The sequence below is a fragment of the Loxodonta africana genome, chromosome 22 (assembly GCF_030014295.1).
Source record: "Loxodonta africana isolate mLoxAfr1 chromosome 22, mLoxAfr1.hap2, whole genome shotgun sequence".
NCBI lineage: Eukaryota > Metazoa > Chordata > Mammalia > Proboscidea > Elephantidae > Loxodonta > Loxodonta africana.
In genome coordinates this window covers 3906624-3925307 of record NC_087363.1, presented here as the reverse complement: position 1 = coordinate 3925307, position 18684 = coordinate 3906624, and positions in this window count along the sequence as shown.

Genomic DNA, 18684 nt, shown 5'->3' with positions numbered 1-18684 from the left:
AGAGGAATACAAGGCGATATAGGACAATACAAGTTAGGTTTTTACTTAGAAAAATAGGGGTAAATATTAAGGTAACCACAAAGAGATATAACAACTGCATAACTCAAAATAAAAACCAAGAAAAACGTAACGACTCAGCAAACATAAAGTCAAATATTATGAAAATGAGGAACACACAATTTACAAAGAAAAACATCTCAGCACAAAAAAGTAAGTGGACAAATGAAGTTGTCAACAACACACATAAAAAGGCATCAAAATGACAACACTAAACACATTAAAAAAACCCATATACTTATCTATAATTACACTGAATGTAAATGGACTAAATGCACCAATAAAGAGACAGAGAGTTTCAGACTGGATAAAGAAACACGATCTGTCTATATGCTGCCTACAGGAGACACACCTTAGACTTAGAGACACAAACAAACTAAAACTCAAAGGATGGAAAAAAATATATCAAGAAAACAATAAGCAAAAAAGAGCAGGAGTAGCGATATTAATTTCTGACAAAATAGACTTTAAACTTAAATCCACCACAAAGTATAAAGAAGGACACTACATAATGATAAAAGGGACAATTGACCAGCAAGATATAACCATATTAAATATTTATGCACCCAATGACAGGGCTGCAAGATACATAAATCAAATTTTAACAGAACTGAAAAGTGAGATAGACACCTCCACAATTATAGTAGGAGACTTCAACACACCACATTCGGAGAAGGACAGGACATCCAGTAAGAAGCTCAATAGAGACACGGAAGACCTAATTAAAACAATCAACCAACTTGACCTCATTGACTTATACAGAACTCTCCACCCAACTGCTGCAAAGTATACTTTTTTTTCTAGCTCACATGGAATATTCTCCAGAATAGACCACATATGAGGTCATAAAACAAACCTTTGCAGAGTCCAAAACATCGAAATATTACAAAGCATCTTCTCAGACCACAAGGCCATAAAAGTGGAAATCAATAATAGAAAAATTAGGGAAAAGAAATCAAATACTTGGAAACTGAACAGTACCCTCCTGAAAAAAGACTGGGTTATAGAAGACATTAAGGAGGGAATAAGGAAATTCATAGAATGCAACGAGAATGAAAATACTTCTATCAAAACCTATGGGACCCAGCAAAAGCAGGGCTCAGAGGCCAATTTATATCTATAAATGCACACATACAAAAAGAAGAAAGAGCCAAAAGCACAGAACTGTCCCTACAACTTGAACAAATAGAAAGTGAGCAACAAAAGAACCCATCAGGCACCAGAAGAAAACAAATAATAAAAATTAGAGCTGAACTAAATGAATTAGAGAACAGAAAAACAATTGAAAGAATTAACAAAGCCAAAAGCTGGTTCTTCGAAAAAATTAACAAAATTGATAAACCATTGGCTAGACTGACTAAAGAAATACAGGAAAGGAAACAAATAACCCGAATAAGAAACGAGATGGGCCACATCACTACAGACCCAAATGAAATTAAAAGAATCATATCAGATTATTACGAAAAATTATACTCTAAAAAATTTGCAAACCTGGAAGAAATGGATGAATTCCTGGAAAAACACAACCTACCTAAACTAACACAATCAGATGTAGAACAACTAAATAGACCCATAACAAAAAAAGAGATTGAAACGGTAATCAAAAAACTTCCAACAAAAAAAAGCCCTGGCCCGGACGGCTTTACTGCCGAGTTCTACCAAACTTTCAGAGAAGAGTTAACACCACTACTACTAAAGGTATTTCAAAGCATAGAAAATGACGGAATACTACCTAACTCATTCTATGAAGCCACCATTTCCCTGATACCAAAACCAGGTAAAGACATCACAAAAAAAGAAAATTACAGACCCATATCCCTCATGAACATAGATGCAAAAATCCTCAACAAAATTCTAGCCAATAGAATTCAACAACATATCAAAAAATTAATCCACCATGACTAAGTGGGATTTATACCAGGTATGCAAGGCTGGTCTAATATTAGAAAAACCATTAATGTAATCCACCATATAAATAAAACAAAAGACAAAAACCACATGATCTTATCAATTGATGCAGAAAAGGCATTTGACAAAGTCCAACACCCATTTATGATAAAAACTCTCACCAAAATAGGAATTGAAGGAAAATTCCTCAACATAATAAAGGACATCTATACAAAGCCAACAGCAAACATCACTCTAAATGGAGAGAGCCTGAAAGCATTTCCCTTGAGAATGGGAACCAGACAAGGATGCCCTTTACCACTGCTCTTATTCAACATTGTGCTGGAGGTCCTAGCCAGAGCAATTAGGCTAGAGAAAGAAATAAAGGGCATCTGGATTGGCAAGGAGGAAGTAAAATTACCTCTATTTGCAGATGACATGATCTTATACACAGAAAACCCTAAGGAATCCTCCAGAAAACTACTGAAACTAATAGAAGAGTTTGGCAGAGTCTCCGGTTATAAGATAAACATACAAAAATCACTTGGATTCCTCTACATCAAGAAAAAGAACATCGAAGAGGAAATAACCAAATAAATACCATTCACAGTAGCCACCAAGAAGGTAAAATACTTAGGAATAAATCTTACCAAAGATGTAAAAGACCTATGCAAAGAAAACTACAAAATACTACTACAAGAAACTAAAAAGGACCTACTTAAGTGGAAAAACATACCTTGCTCATGGATAGGAAGACTTAACATAGTAAAAATGTCTATTCTACCAAAAGCCATCTATACATACATGCACTTCCGATCCAAATTCCAGTGTCATTTTCTAATGTGATGGAGAAACAAATCACCCACTTCATATAGAAGGGAAAGAAGCCTCGGATAAGCAAAGCATTACCGAAAAAGAAGAAGAAAGTAGGAGGCCTCACTCTACCTGATTTTAGAACCTATCATACAGCCACAGTAGTCAAAACAGCCTGATACTGGTACAACAACAGACACATAGACCAATGGAACAGAAATGAGAACCCAGATAGAAATCCATCCACGTATGAGCAGCTGATATTTGACAAAGGCCCTGTGTCAGTTAATTGGGGAAAAGATAGTCTTTTTAACAAATGGTGCTGGCATAACTGGATATCATCCATTTGCAAAAAAATGAAACAGGACCCATACCTCACACCATGCACAAAAACTAACTCCAAGTGGATCAAAGACATGACATAAAGACTAAAACGATAAAGATCATGGAAGAAAAAATAGGGACAACGTTAGGAGCCCTAATACAAGGCATAAACAGAATACAAAACATTACCAAGAATGACGAAGAGAAACCCGATAACTGGGAGCTCCAAAAAATCAAACACCTATGCTCATCTAAAGACTTCACCAAGAGTAAAAAGACCACCTACAGGCTGGGAAAGAATTTTCAGCTATGACATCTCCGACCAGCGCCTGATCTCTAAAATCTATACGATTCTGTCAAAACTCAACCACAAAAAGACAAACAACCCAATCAAGAAGTGGGCAACGGATATGAACACACATTTCACTAAAGAAGATATTCAGGCAGCTAACAGATACATGAGAAAATGCTCTCCCTCATTAGCCATTAGAGAAATGCAAATTAAAACTATGATGAGATTCCATCTCACTCCACACCAAGGCTGGCATTAATCCAAAAAACACAACATAATAAATGGAGAGGCTGCGGAGAGATTGGAACTCTTATACACTGCTGGTGGGAATGTAACATGGTACAACCACTTTGGAAATCTATCTGGCGTTATCTTAAACAGTCAGAAATAGAACTACCATACAACCCAGAAATCCCACTCCTCGGAATATACCCTACAGAAATAAGAGCCTTCACACAAACAGATATATGCACACTCATGTTTATTGCAGCTCTGTTTACAATAGCAAAAAGCTGGAAGCCACCAAGGTGTCCATCAACGGATGAATGGCTAAATAAATTGTGGTATATTCACACAATGGAATACTACGCATCGATAAAGAACAGCGACCAATCTGTGAAGCATTTCATAACATGGAGGAACCTGGAAGGCATTATGCTGAGCGAAATTAGTCAGAGGCAAAAGGACAAATATTGTATAAGACCACTATTATAAGATCTTGAGAAATAGTATAAACTGAGAAGAACACATACTTTTGTGGTTACGAGGAGGGGAGGGAGGGAGGGTGGGAGAGGGTTATTTACTGATTAGTTAGTAGATAAGAACTGCTTTAGGTGAAGGGAAGGACAATACTCAATACATGGAAGGTCAGCTCAACTGGACTAGACCAAAAGCAAAGAAGTTTCTGGGATAAACTGAATGCTTCAAAGGTCAGCGGAGCAAGGGTGGGGATTTGGGGACCATGGTTTAAGGGGACTTCTAAGTCAATTGGCAAAATAATTCTATTATGAAAACATTCTGCATCCTACTTTGAAATGTGGCGTCTGGGGTCTTAAATGCTAACAAGCGGCCATCTAAGATGCATCAATTGGTCTGAAACCACCTGGATCAAAGGAGAATGAAGTACACCAAGGTCACACGATAACTAAGAGCCCAAGAGAGAGAAAGGGCCACATGAACCAGAGACTTACATCATCCTGAGACCAGAGGAACTAGATGGTGCCCAGCCACAATCGATGACTGCCCTAACAGGGAGCACAACAGCGAATCCCTGAGGAAGCAGGAGATCAGTGGGATGCAGACCCCAAATTCTCACAAAAAGACCAAACTTAATGGTCTGACTGAGACTAGAGGAATCCCGGCGGTCATGGTCCCCAAACCTTCTGCTGGCCCAGGACAGGAACCATTCCCGAAGACAACTCATCAGACATGAGAGGGACTGGACAGTGGGTAGGAGAAAGATGCTGATGAAGAGTGAGCTATTTGTATCAGGTGGACACTTGAGACTGTGTTGGCATCTCCTTTCTGGAGGGGGGATGGGAGGATAGAGAGAGTTGGAAGCAGGCAAAATTGTCACGAGAGACTGGAAGGGCTGACTCATTAGGGGGACAGCAAATGGGAGTATAGAGTAAGGTATATATACACTTATATGTGACAGTTTGCCTTGATTTGTAAACGTTCACTTGAAGCTCAATAAAAGTTAATAAAAAAAAAAAAAAATTAATGTCCGCCAGTGCCCAGGTGTCAGCATCTGGTAAAAAGGATTCGGGACCTTACCTCGGGGAAAAAGGAGCCTAGGTGAGCTGGTACCTGGAAGTCTAGTGACTTGTGACACTGCTGCCAGTGACAAATGGTGACTCCCACACTCACATATCCCCAGGGAAAATAGCTCATGTCGTGGAGCTCTAGCAGAGCCAGTCTAGGGCCCAGGCCTCCCTCCTGTACGTGGCAAAAAGATGCCACCATCCGCAGAGTATGCCGCCATCCGCAGACTCTGGACTGCCGGGGCCCTGGATGCCCGGATTTCGAACTTGTCTTCGGAGAAGTGACACACATGCACTGTGCCAGGGGAGGCGGTGTCCCAGCAGAGGGCAAAATCTTGAAAATAGGGGCTTCAGTTGACTTTGCCTGTGCTCTCCTTTGGCTGAGTGCCATCGTGTGTTTCCTAGCAGGAGAAGGCATTCGTGGAGAGAGGCGGATTCCATGTGTGCAGGCGAAGTGTGTGCTGAGATGATGAGTCGCTGGAGACCAGGGTGGACTCCTCAGACCCAGGATAGGCCTCTGGCAGGTACGTGTCAATGTTTTCTGCCCATGGCACTCAGCCGGGTATTTGCATAGAATGTTATCCGCGGAATTAGTAGTCTCCGGAGAGGCTGCTGCATGTCAGCAAGCTTCACCTGGCCAGGTCCGCCCGTCATGTAGCTCCCCAATCAATGGCTACTCTCTAGACCTTCCAGATAGACTAGCAGATCTTCTCTGCCCTTGGGCAACCAGTAGAGCCAGAGGCCTTCCCCCTTTGCTCTTTGGTCTCTAGGCCCTCTGTCAGGCACTCCAAGGTGTGAAGTGACAAGGGAGAGAAGGAAGAGATTTCAGAGAAGGAACACATCCAGAGAGAGACAGAGAGAGGCAAGAGATGCTGAGTGGGGATGCCTTGCGTACTGATATCCTCAGGAAAGCGGGAAAGAGGTACCTGGCCTGCTCTGCCAATGCCCTGGAGCCGTCCGCACCAGGGGCTCCCTTGTGCCTGCGTAGCCTTTCCCAGGGTGTGCTCAAATCCTGTGGCCACTAGGTGTCATAGGTCACAATGGAGGGCCCTGTGTCATCTGCCTGGCAGGCTGGATCTCTGCCATTGGCTCAGTGTTGTCAGCAGGCCCATCACAAGCTCCGCCCCCTCTTCCGGTGGGGGGACTGTCTCTATGGTGATGGCAAAGAAGCCTTAGCCCCGCCCACCTGGCCTTCACTTCAGCTACCTGGCCCGCTGACCCTCACTCAGACCTCTGTGTTGCTCAAAATGAATGTCCGCCAGTGTCCTGGTGTCAGCACCTGGATAAAGGATTCGGGACCTTGCCTGGGGCAGAAGGCAGCCTAGGTCAGCGGGTACCTGGAAGTCTACTGCCTTGTGACACGGCTGCCAGTGACAAATGGTGACTCCCACACTCACATATCGCCTGGTGGCAGAAGGATAGTGATGGATGGAGAAACATGGCTCCGGAGCACACGTTCAGTGGGGCACCAGCCAAAGCAAAGGCCGGGGCCGGTAGTGGACGTCGTGGAGCTGAATGGCGAGCCAGTGAAGGGCCCAAGGATCCCTCCTGTATGTGGCGAACAGGTCATCCGTGTCCCCACGTCCATAAAGCATTGGACTGCTAGGGCCCAGCCTGCCAGGATTTCGGTCTTGCCTTCGGACCCGGCCCCATACGCAGCCTTGCAGCGGAGGCGGGGACATGTAGACAGCAAAAATTTGGAAAATGGCAGTGTTTCCTCGATTTCCCTAGCATCGGCCGTTTTGAGCGGCTTGCTTTTTTTCCTGGTGGGATAGGGCCCTGAAGGAGAAAGGCAGGATTACGTGTCCAGGAAAGGTGTGTGCCGAGAGGGTGACGACGTTGAGACCATTTGAGATCTTTAGTCCCAGGAAAGGCCCCTGGCGGGTGTGGGTCAGGGTTCTCTACCCATCACACTTGGCGGAGGGGGAGGTTTTCACCATACAAAGCAGCAGCGGAATTATTCGTCGCCGGAGAGGTTGCATCTGCCCACAAGCTCCACCTGGCCAGGGTCCGCCCCTACTGTATTGCCCATATCAATCAACAGAAGCTAAGACCTGCTATCTCTACCCAGCGGGAAGCAGTACAGCCAGGAAACTCCCCCGTTTGATCTCTAGGCTCTCTCTCAGGCCCCTCATACTTGTGATGTGTCTCAGGGGTAGAAGGAAGAGATTTCTCGGAAGGAATACATACAGAGAGGGGCCATAGATGCTGAGGAAGGGCGCCTTGCCTACTGATATCCTAGCATAAGTGGAAAAGTGGTACCTGCCTGCTGGCCCAGTGTGTCGAACGTGTCCACGTGAGGAGCTGCCTACTGTGAAGTGATTGCCTGGGTGCCCTCGGTTTTGTGGCCCAAAACAGAAGGGGCCGTCGTGTGTCCATGGGTGAAATGGAGGGCTCTGCGGAACTGGCCGCTTAGGCTGGACCTCTCCTATTGGCTCAGTGTCTGTGACCCGTCCCCGTCAGAAGTTCCGGCCAGCCTTCCGGTGGCTGTCTCCATGGTGATTGGGAAAGAAGCCTTAGGCCCCGCACTCAGCCTTCACCTGGCCTACCTGGCCTCTTTGCCCTCATCTAGACCGCTGTGTGGATGAAAGAAAGAATGTCGGCCAATGACCACGTGTCCTCATTGCCTTTGAAGGATTAGGCTCCTTGCCTGGGCAGAAGACAGCCAAGGTCAGCCTGAGCCTAGACACCTAGTGACCTGTGACACTGCAGGCAGTGACAGATGTTCATTTTCATGCTCATGTATCCGCAGGTGGCGGATTCCGAGTGGTCGGAGAAGAAGTGTAACTAGGGATGACACACACACGAGGGCACGGGCCAAAGGCCAGGGAAAATAGCTGAGGTCGTGGAGCTCTAGCGGAGCCAGTGTAGGGCCCAGGCCTCCCTCCTGTAAGTGGTAAAGAGGTGATCCGTATGCCACCATGCGCAGACTCTTGACTGCTGGGGCCGCGGATGCCCGGATTGCGGCCTTGTCTTGGGAGAATTGACACGCATGCACTGTGCCAGCGGAGGCTGTGGCCCGGCAGAGGGCAACATCTTGAAAATGGGGGCTTCAGTTGACTTTGCCTGTGCTCTCCTTTGGCTGAGTGACATCGTGTGTTTCCTAGCAGGAGAAGGCATTCGTGGAGAGAGGCGGATTCCATGTGTGCAGGCGAAGTGTGTGCTGAGATGATGAGTCGCTGGAGACCAGGGTGGACTCCTCAGACCCAGGATAGGCCTCTGGCAGGTATGTGTCAATGTTTTCTGCCCATGGCACTCAGCCGGGTATTTGCATCGAATGTTATCCGCGGAATTAGTAGTCTCCGGAGAGGCTGCTGCATGTCAGCAAGCTTCACCTGGCCAGGTCCGCCCGTCATGTAGCTCCCCAATCAATGGCTACTCTCTAGACCTTCCAGATAGACTAGCAGATCTTCTCTGCCCTTGGGCAACCAGTAGAGCCAGAGGCCTTCCCCCTTTGCTCTTTGGTCTCTAGGCCCTCTGTCAGGCACTCCAAGGTGTGAAGTGACAAGGGAGAGAAGGAAGAGATTTCAGAGAAGGAACACATCCAGAGAGAGACAGAGAGAGGCAAGAGATGCTGAGTGGGGATGCCTTGCGTACTGATATCCTCAGGAAAGCGGGAAAGAGGTACCTGGCCCGCTCTGCCAACGCCCTGAAGCAGTCCGCACCAGGGGCTCCCTTGTGCCTGCGAAGCCTTTCCCAGGGTGTGCTCAAATCCTGTGGCCACTAGGTGTCATAGGTCACAATGGAGGGCCCTGTGTCATCTGCCTGGCGGGCCGGATCTCTGCCATTGGCTCAGTCTTGTCAGCAGGCCCATCACAAGCTCCGCCCACTCTTCCGGTGGGGGGACTGTCTCTATGGTGATGGCAAAGAAGCCTTAGCCCCGCCCACCTGGCCTTCACTTCAGCTACCTGGCCCGCTGACCCTCACTCAGACCTCTGTGTTGCTCAAAATGAATGTCCGCCAGTGTCCTGGTGTCAGCACCTGGATAAAGGATTCGGGACCTTGCCTGGGGCAGAAGGCAGCCTAGGTCAGCGGGTACCTGGAGGTCTACTGCCTTGTGACACGGCTGCCAGTGACAAATGGTGACTCCCACACTCACATATCGCCTGGTGGCAGAAGGATAGTGATGGGTGGAGAAACATGGCCCCGGAGCACACGTTCAGTGGGGCACCAGCCAAAGCAAAGGCCGGGGCCGGTAGTGGACGTCGTGGAGCTGAATGGCGAGCCAGTGAAGGGCCCAAGGATCCCTCCTGTATGTGGCGAACAGGTCATCCGTGTCCCCACGTCCATAAAGCATTGGACTGCTGGGGCCCAGCCTGCCAGGATTTCGGTCTTGCCTTCGGACCCGGCCCCATACGCAGCCTTGCAGCGGAGGCGGGGACATGTAGACAGCAAAAATTTGGAAAATGGCAGTGTTTCCTCAATTTCCCTAGCATCGGCCGTTTTGAGCAGCTTGCTTTTTTTCCTGGTATTATACGCCCTGAAGGAGAAAGGCAGGATTACGTGTGCAGGAAAGGTGTGTGCCGAGAGGGTGACGACGTTGAGACCATGTTGGGATCTTTAGTCCCAGGAAAGGCCCCTGGCGGGTGTGGGTCAGGGTTCTCTACCCATCCCACTTGGCGGAGGGGGAGGTTTTCACCATACAAAGCAGCAGCGGAATTATTCGTCGCCGGAGAGGTTGCATCTGCCCACAAGCTCCACCTGGCCAGGGTCCGCCCCTACTGTATTGCCCATGTCAATCAACAGAAGCTAAGACCTGCTATCTCTACCCAGCGGGAAGCAGTACAGCCAGGAAACTCCCCCGTTTGATCTCTAGGCTCTCTCTCAGGCCCCTCATACTTGTGATGTGTCTCAGGGGTAGAAGGAAGAGATTTCTCGGAAGGAATACATACAGAGAGGGGCCATAGATGCTGAGGAAGGGCGCCTTGCCTACTGATATCCTAGCATAAGTGGAAAAGTGGTACCTGCCTGCTGGCCCAGTGTGTCGAACGTGTCCACATGAGGGGCTGCCTACTGTGAAGTGATTGCCTGGTGCCCTCGGTTTTGTGGCCCAAAACAGAAGGGGCCGTCGTGTGTCCATGGGTGAAATGGAGGGCTCTGCGGAACTGGCCGCTTAGGCTGGACCTCTCCTATTATAGGCTCAGTGTCTGTGACCCGTCCCCGTCAGAAGTTCCGGCCAGCCTTCCGGTGGCTGTCTCCATGGTGATTGGGAAAGAAGCCTTAGGCCCCGCACTCAGCCTTCACCTGGCCTACCTGGCCTCTTTGCCCTCATCTAGACCGCTGTGTGGATGAAAGAAAGAATGTCAGCCAATGACCACATGTCCTCATTGCCTTTGAAGGATTAGGCTCCTTGCCTGGGCAGAAGACAGCCAAGGTCAGCCTGAGCCGAGATACCTAGTGACCTGTGACACTGCAGGCAGTGACAGATGTTCATTTTCATGCTCATGTATCCGCAGGTGGCGGACTCAGAGTGGTCGGAGAAGAAGTGTAACTAGGGATGACACACACACGAGGGCACGGGCCAAAGGCCAGGGAAAATAGCTGAGGTCGTGGAGCTCTAGCGGAGCCAGTGTAGGGCCCAGGCCTCCCTCCTATAAGTGGTAAAGAGGTGATCCGTATGCCACCATGCGCAGACTCTTGACTGCTGGGGCCGCGGATGCCCGGATTGCGGCCTTGTCTTGGGAGAATTGACACGCATGCACTGTGCCAGCGGAGGCTGTGGCCCGGCAGAGGGCAACATCTTGAAAATGGGGGCTTCAGTTGACTTTGCCTGTGCTCTCCTTTGGCTGAGTGACATCGTGTGTTTCCTAGCAGGAGAAGGCATTCGTGGAGAGAGGCGGATTCCATGTGTGCAGGCGAAGTGTGTGCTGAGATGATGAGTCGCTGGAGACCAGGGTGGACTCCTCAGACCCAGGATAGGCCTCTGGCAGGTATGTGTCAATGTTTTCTGCCCATGGCACTCAGCCGGGTATTTGCATAGAAATTTATCCGCGGAATTAGTAGTCTCCGGAGAGGCTGCTGCATGTCAGCAAGCTTCACCTGGCCAGGTCCGCCCGTCATGTAGCTCCCCAATCAATGGCTACTCTCTAGACCTTCCAGATAGACTAGCAGATCTTCTCTGCCCTTGGGCAACCAGTAGAGCCAGAGGCCTTCCCCCTTTGCTCTTTGGTCTCTAGGCCCTCTGCCAGGCACTCCAAGGTGTGAAGTGACAAGGGAGAGAAGGAAGAGATTTCAGAGAAGGAACACATCCAGAGAGAGACAGAGAGAGGCAAGAGATGCTGAGTGGGGATGCCTTGCGTACTGATATCCTCAGGAAAGCGGGAAAGAGGAACCTGGCCCGCTCTGCCAACGCCCTGAAGCAGTCCGCACCAGGGGCTCCCTTGTGCCTGCGTAGCCTTTCCCAGGGTGTGCTCAAATCCTGTGGCCACTAGGTGTCATAGGTCACAATGGAGGGCCCTGTGTCATCTGCCTGGCGGGCCGGATCTCTGCCATTGGCTCAGTCTTGTCAGCAGGCCCATCACAAGCTCCGCCCACTCTTCCGGTGGGGGGACTGTCTCTATGGTGATGGCAAAGAAGCCTTAGCCCCGCCCACCTGGCCTTCACTTCAGCTACCTGGCCCGCTGACCCTCACTCAGACCTCTGTGTTGCTCAAAATGAATGTCCGCCAGTGTGCTGGTGTCAGCACCTGGATAAAGGATTCGGGACCTTGCCTGGGGCAGAAGGCAGCCTAGGTCAGCGGGTACCTGGAAGTCTACTGCCTTGTGACACTGCTGCCAGTGACAAATGGTGACTCCCTCACTCACATACCGCCTGGTGGCAAGATGATAGTGATGGGTGGAGAAACATGGCTCCGGAGCACACGTTCAGTGGGGCACCAGCCAAAGCAAAGGCCGGGGCCGGTAGTGGACGTCGTGGAGCTGAATGGCGAGCCAGTGAAGGGCCCAAGGATCCCTCCTGTATGTGGCGAACAGGTCATCCGTGTCCCCACGTCCATAAAGCATTGGACTGCTGGGGCCCAGCCTGCCAGGATTTCGGTCTTGCCTTCGAACCCGGCCCCATACGCAGCCTTGCAGCGGAGGCGGGGACATGTAGACAGCAAAAATTTGGAAAATGGCAGTGTTTCCTCGATTTCCCTAGCATCGGCCGTTTTGAGCGGCTTGCTTTTTTTCCTGGTAGGATACGCCCTGAAGGAGAAAGGCAGGATTACATGTGCAGGAAAGGTGTGTGCCGAGAGGGTGACGACGTTGAGACCATGTTGGGATCTTTAGTTCCAGGAAAGGCCCCTGGCGGGTGTGGGTCAGGGTTCTCTACCCATCACACTTGGCGGAGGGGGAGGTTTTCACCATACAAAGCAGCAGCGGAATTATTCGTCGCCGGAGAGGTTGCATCTGCCCACAAGCTCCACCTGGCCAGGGTCCGCCCCTACTGTATTGCCCATGTCAATCAACAGAAGCTAAGACCTGCTATCTCTACCCAGCGGGAAGCAGTACAGCCAGGAAACTCCCCCGTTTGATCTCTAGGCTCTCTCTCAGGCCCCTCATACTTGTGATGTGTCTCAGGGGTAGAAGGAAGAGATTTCTCGGAAGGAATACATACAGAGAGGGGCCATAGATGCTGAGGAAGGGCGCCTTGCCTACTGATATCCTAGCAGAAGTGGAAAAGTGGTACCTGCCTGCTGGCCCTGTGTGTCGAACGTGTCCACATGAGGGGCTGCCTACTGTGAAGTGATTGCCTGGGTGCCCTCGGTTTTGTGGCCCAAAACAGAAGGGGCCGTCGTGTGTCCATGGGTGAAATGGAGGGCTCTGCGGAACTGGCCGCTTAGGCTGGACCTCTCCTATTGGCTCAGTGTCTGTGACCCGTCCCCGTCAGAAGTTCCGGCCAGCCTTCCGGTGGCTGTCTCCATGGTGATTGGGAAAGAAGCCTTAGGCCCCGCACTCAGCCTTCACCTGGCCTACCTGGCCTCTTTGCCCTCATCTAGACCGCTGTGTGGATGAAAGAAAGAATGTCGGCCAATGACCACATGTCCTCATTGCCTTTGAAGGATTAGGCTCCTTGCCTGGGCAGAAGACAGCCAAGGTCAGCCTGAGCCTAGATACCTAGTGACTTGTGACACTGCAGGTAGTGACACATGTTCATTTTCATGCTCATGTATCCGCAGGTGGCGGATTCAGAGTGGTCGGAGAAGAAGTGTAACTAGGGATGACACACACACGAGGGCACGGGCCAAAGGCCAGGGAAAATAGCTGAGGTCGTGGAGCTCTAGCGGAGCCAGTGTAGGGCCCAGGCCTCGCTCCTATAAGTGGTAAAGAGGTGATCCGTGTGCCACCATGCGCAGACTCTTGACTGCTGGGGCCGCGGATGCCCGGATTGCGGCCTTGTCTTGGGAGAATTGACACGCATGCACTGTGCCAGCGGAGGCTGTGGCCCGGCAGAGGGCAACATCTTGAAAATGGGGGCTTCAGTTGACTTTGCCTGTGCTCTCCTTTGGCTGAGTGACATCGTGTGTTTCCTAGCAGGAGAAGGCATTCGTGGAGAGAGGCGGATTCCATGTGTGCAGGCGAAGTGTGTGCTGAGATGATGAGTCGCTGGAGACCAGGGTGGACTCCTCAGACCCAGGATAGGCCTCTGGCAGGTATGTGTCAATGTTTTCTGCCCATGGCACTCAGCCGGGTATTTGCATCGAATGTTATCCGCGGAATTAGTAGTCTCCGGAGAGGCTGCTGCATGTCAGCAAGCTTCACCTGGCCAGGTCCGCCCATCATGTAGCTCCCCAATCAATGGCTACTCTCTAGACCTTCCAGATAGACTAGCAGATCTTCTCTGCCCTTGGGCAACCAGTAGAGCCAGAGGCCTTCCCCCTTTGCTCTTTGGTCTCTAGGCCCTCTGTCAGGCACTCCAAGGTGTGAAGTGACAAGGGAGAGAAGGAAGAGATTTCAGAGAAGGAACACATCCAGAGAGAGACAGAGAGAGGCAAGAGATGCTGAGTGGGGATGCCTTGCGTACTGATATCCTCAGGAAAGCGGGAAAGAGGTACCTGGCCCGCTCTGCCAATGCCCTGAAGCAGTCCGCACCAGGGGCTCCCTTGTGCCTGCGAAGCCTTTCCCAGGGTGTGCTCAAATCCTGTGGCCACTAGGTGTCATAGGTCACAATGGAGGGCCCTGTGTCATCTGCCTGGCGGGCCGGATCTCTGCCATTGGCTCAGTCTTGTCAGCAGGCCCATCACAAGCTCCGCCCACTCTTCCGGTGGGGGGACTGTCTCTATGGTGATGGCAAAGAAGCCTTAGCCCCGCCCACCTGGCCTTCACTTCAGCTACCTGGCCCGCTGACCCTCACTCAGACCTCTGTGTTGCTCAAAATGAATGTCCGCCAGTGTGCTGGTGTCAGCACCTGGATAAAGGATTCGGGACCTTGCCTGGGGCAGAAGGCAGCCTAGGTCAGCGGGTACCTGGAAGTCTACTGCCTTGTGACACTGCTGCCAGTGACAAATGGTGACTCCCTCACTCACATACCGCCTGGTGGCAAGATGATAGTGATGGGTGGAGAAACATGGCTCCGGAGCACACGTTCAGTGGGGCACCAGCCAAAGCAAAGGCCGGGGCCGGTAGTGGACGTCGTGGAGCTGAATGGCGAGCCAGTGAAGGGCCCAAGGATCCCTCCTGTATGTGGCGAACAGGTCATCCGTGTCCCCACGTCCATAAAGCATTGGACTGCTGGGGCCCAGCCTGCCAGGATTTCGGTCTTGCCTTCGAACCCGGCCCCATACGCAGCCTTGCAGCGGAGGCGGGGACATGTAGACAGCAAAAATTTGGAAAATGGCAGTGTTTCCTCGATTTCCCTAGCATCGGCCGTTTTGAGCGGCTTGCTTTTTTTCCTGGTAGGATACGCCCTGAAGGAGAAAGGCAGGATTACGTGTGCAGGAAAGGTGTGTGCCGAGAGGGTGACGACTTTGAGACCATGTTGGGATCTTTAGTTCCAGGAAAGGCCCCTGGCGGGTGTGGGTCAGGGTTCTCTACCCATCACACTTGGCGGAGGGGGAGGTTTTCACCATACAAAGCAGCAGCGGAATTATTCGTCGCCGGAGAGGTTGCATCTGCCCACAAGCTCCACCTGGCCAGGGTCCGCCCCTACTGTATTGCCCATGTCAATCAACAGAAGCTAAGACCTGCTATCTCTACCCAGCGGGAAGCAGTACAGCCAGGAAACTCCCCCGTTTGATCTCTAGGCTCTCTCTCAGGCCCCTCATACTTGTGATGTGTCTCAGGGGTAGAAGGAAGAGATTTCTCGGAAGGAATACATACAGAGAGGGGCCATAGATGCTGAGGAAGGGCGCCTTGCCTACTGATATCCTAGCATAAGTGGAAAAGTGGTACCTGCCTGCTGGCCCTGTGTGTCGAACGTGTCCACATGAGGGGCTGCCTACTGTGAAGTGATTGCCTGGGTGCCCTCGGTTTTGTGGCCCAAAACAGAAGGGGCCGTCGTGTGTCCATGGGTGAAATGGAGGGCTCTGCGGAACTGGCCGCTTAGGCTGGACCTCTCCTATTATAGGCTCAGTGTCTGTGACCCGTCCCCGTCAGAAGTTCCGGCCAGCCTTCCGGTGGCTGTCTCCATGGTGATTGGGAAAGAAGCCTTAGGCCCCGCACTCAGCCTTCACCTGGCCTACCTGGCCTCTTTGCCCTCATCTAGACCGCTGTGTGGATGAAAGAAAGAATGTCGGCCAATGACCACATGTCCTCATTGCCTTTGAAGGATTAGGCTCCTTGCCTGGGCAGAAGACAGCCAAGGTCAGCCTGAGCCTAGATACCTAGTGACCTGTGACACTGCAGGCAGTGACAGATGTTCATTTTCATGCTCATGTATCCGCAGGTGGCGGACTCAGAGTGGTCGGAGAAGAAGTGTAACTAGGGATGACACACACACGAGGGCACGGGCCAAAGGCCAGGGAAAATAGCTGAGGTCGTGGAGCTCTAGCGGAGCCAGTGTAGGGCCCAGGCCTCCCTCCTATAAGTGGTAAAGAGGTGATCCGTATGCCACCATGCGCAGACTCTTGACTGCTGGGGCCGCGGATGCCCGGATTGCGGCCTTGTCTTGGGAGAATTGACACCCATGCACTGTGCCAGCGGAGGCTGTGGCCCGGCAGAGGGCAACATCTTGAAAATGGGGGCTTCAGTTGACTTTGCCTGTGCTCTCCTTTGGCTGAGTGACATCGTGTGTTTCCTAGCAGGAGAAGGCATTCGTGGAGAGAGGCGGATTCCATGTGTGCAGGCGAAGTGTGTGCTGAGATGATGAGTCGCTGGAGACCAGGGTGGACTCCTCAGACCCAGGATAGGCCTCTGGCAGGTACCTGTCAATGTTTTCTGCCCATGGCACTCAGCCGGGTATTTGCATCGAAATTTATCCGCGGAATTAGTAGTCTCCGGAGAGGCTGCTGCATGTCAGCAAGCTTCACCTGGCCAGGTCCGCCCGTCATGTAGCTCCCCAATCAATGGCTACTCTCTAGACCTTCCAGATAGACTAGCAGATCTTCTCTGCCCTTGGGCAACCAGTAGAGCCAGAGGCCTTCCCCCTTTGCTCTTTGGTCTCTAGGCCCTCTGTCAGGCACTCCAAGGTGTGAAGTGACAAGGGAGAGAAGGAAGAGATTTCAGAGAAGGAACACATCCAGAGAGAGACAGAGAGAGGCAAGAGATGCTGAGTGGGGATGCCTTGCGTACTGATATCCTCAGGAAAGCGGGGAAGAGGAACCTGGCCCGCTCTGCCAACGCCCTGAAGCAGTCCGCACCAGGGGCTCCCTTGTGCCTGCGAAGCCTTTCCCAGGGTGTGCTCAAATCCTGTGGCCACTAGGTGTCATAGGTCACAATGGAGGGCCCTGTGTCATCTGCCTGGCGGGCCGGATCTCTGCCATTGGCTCAGTCTTGTCAGCAGGCCCATCACAAGCTCCGCCCACTCTTCCGGTGGGGGGACTGTCTCTATGGTGATGGCAAAGAAGCCTTAGCCCCGCCCACCTGGCCTTCACTTCAGCTACCTGGCCCGCTGACCCTCACTCAGACCTCTGTGTTGCTCAAAATGAATGTCCGCCAGTGTGCTGGTGTCAGCACCTGGATAAAGGATTCGGGACCTTGCCTGGGGCAGAAGGCAGCCTAGGTCAGCGGGTACCTGGAAGTCTACTGCCTTGTGACACTGCTGCCAGTGACAAATGGTGACTCCCTCACTCACATACCGCCTGGTGGCAAGATGATAGTGATGGGTGGAGAAACATGGCTCCGGAGCACACGTTCAGTGGGGCACCAGCCAAAGCAAAGGCCGGGGCCGGTAGTGGACGTCGTGGAGCTGAATGGCGAGCCAGTGAAGGGCCCAAGGATCCCTCCTGTATGTGGCGAACAGGTCATCCGTGTCCCCACGTCCATAAAGCATTGGACTGCTGGGGCCCAGCCTGCCAGGATTTCGGTCTTGCCTTCGAACCCGGCCCCATACGCAGCCTTGCAGCGGAGGCGGGGACATGTAGACAGCAAAAATTTGGAAAATGGCAGTGTTTCCTCGATTTCCCTAGCATCGGCCGTTTTGAGCGGCTTGCTTTTTTTCCTGGTAGGATACGCCCTGAAGGAGAAAGGCAGGATTACATGTGCAGGAAAGGTGTGTGCCGAGAGGGTGACGACTTTGAGACCATGTTGGGATCTTTAGTTCCAGGAAAGGCCCCTGGCGGGTGTGGGTCAGGGTTCTCTACCCATCACACTTGGCGGAGGGGGAGGTTTTCACCATACAAAGCAGCAGCGGAATTATTCGTCGCCGGAGAGGTTGCATCTGCCCACAAGCTCCACCTGGCCAGGGTCCGCCCCTACTGTATTGCCCATGTCAATCAACAGAAGCTAAGACCTGCTATCTCTACCCAGCGGGAAGCAGTACAGCCAGGAAACTCCCCCGTTTGATCTCTAGGCTCTCTCTCAGGCCCCTCATACTTGTGATGTGTCTCAGGGGTAGAAGGAAGAGATTTCTCGGAAGGAATACATACAGAGAGGGGCCATAGATGCTGAGGAAGGGCGCCTTGCCTACTGATATCCTAGCATAAGTGGAAAAGTGGTACCTGCCTGCTGGCCCTGTGTGTCGAACGTGTCCACATGAGGGGCTGCCTACTGTGAAGTGATTGCCTGGGTGCCCTCGGTTTTGTGGCCCAAAACAGAAGGGGCCGTCGTGTGTCCATGGGTGAAATGGAGGGCTCTGCGGAACTGGCCGCTTAGGCTGGACCTCTCCTATTATAGGCTCAGTGTCTGTGACCCGTCCCCGTCAGAAGTTCCGGCCAGTCTTCCGGTGGCTGTCTCCATGGTGATTGGGAAAGAAGCCTTAGGCCCCGCACTCAGCCTTCACCTGGCCTACCTGGCCTCTTTGCCCTCATCTAGACCGCTGTGTGGATGAAAGAAAGAATGTCGGCCAATGACCACATGTCCTCATTGCCTTTGAAGGATTAGGCTCCTTGCCTGGGCAGAAGACAGCCAAGGTCAGCCTGAGCCTAGATACCTAGTGACCTGTGACACTGCAGGCAGTGACAGATGTTCATTT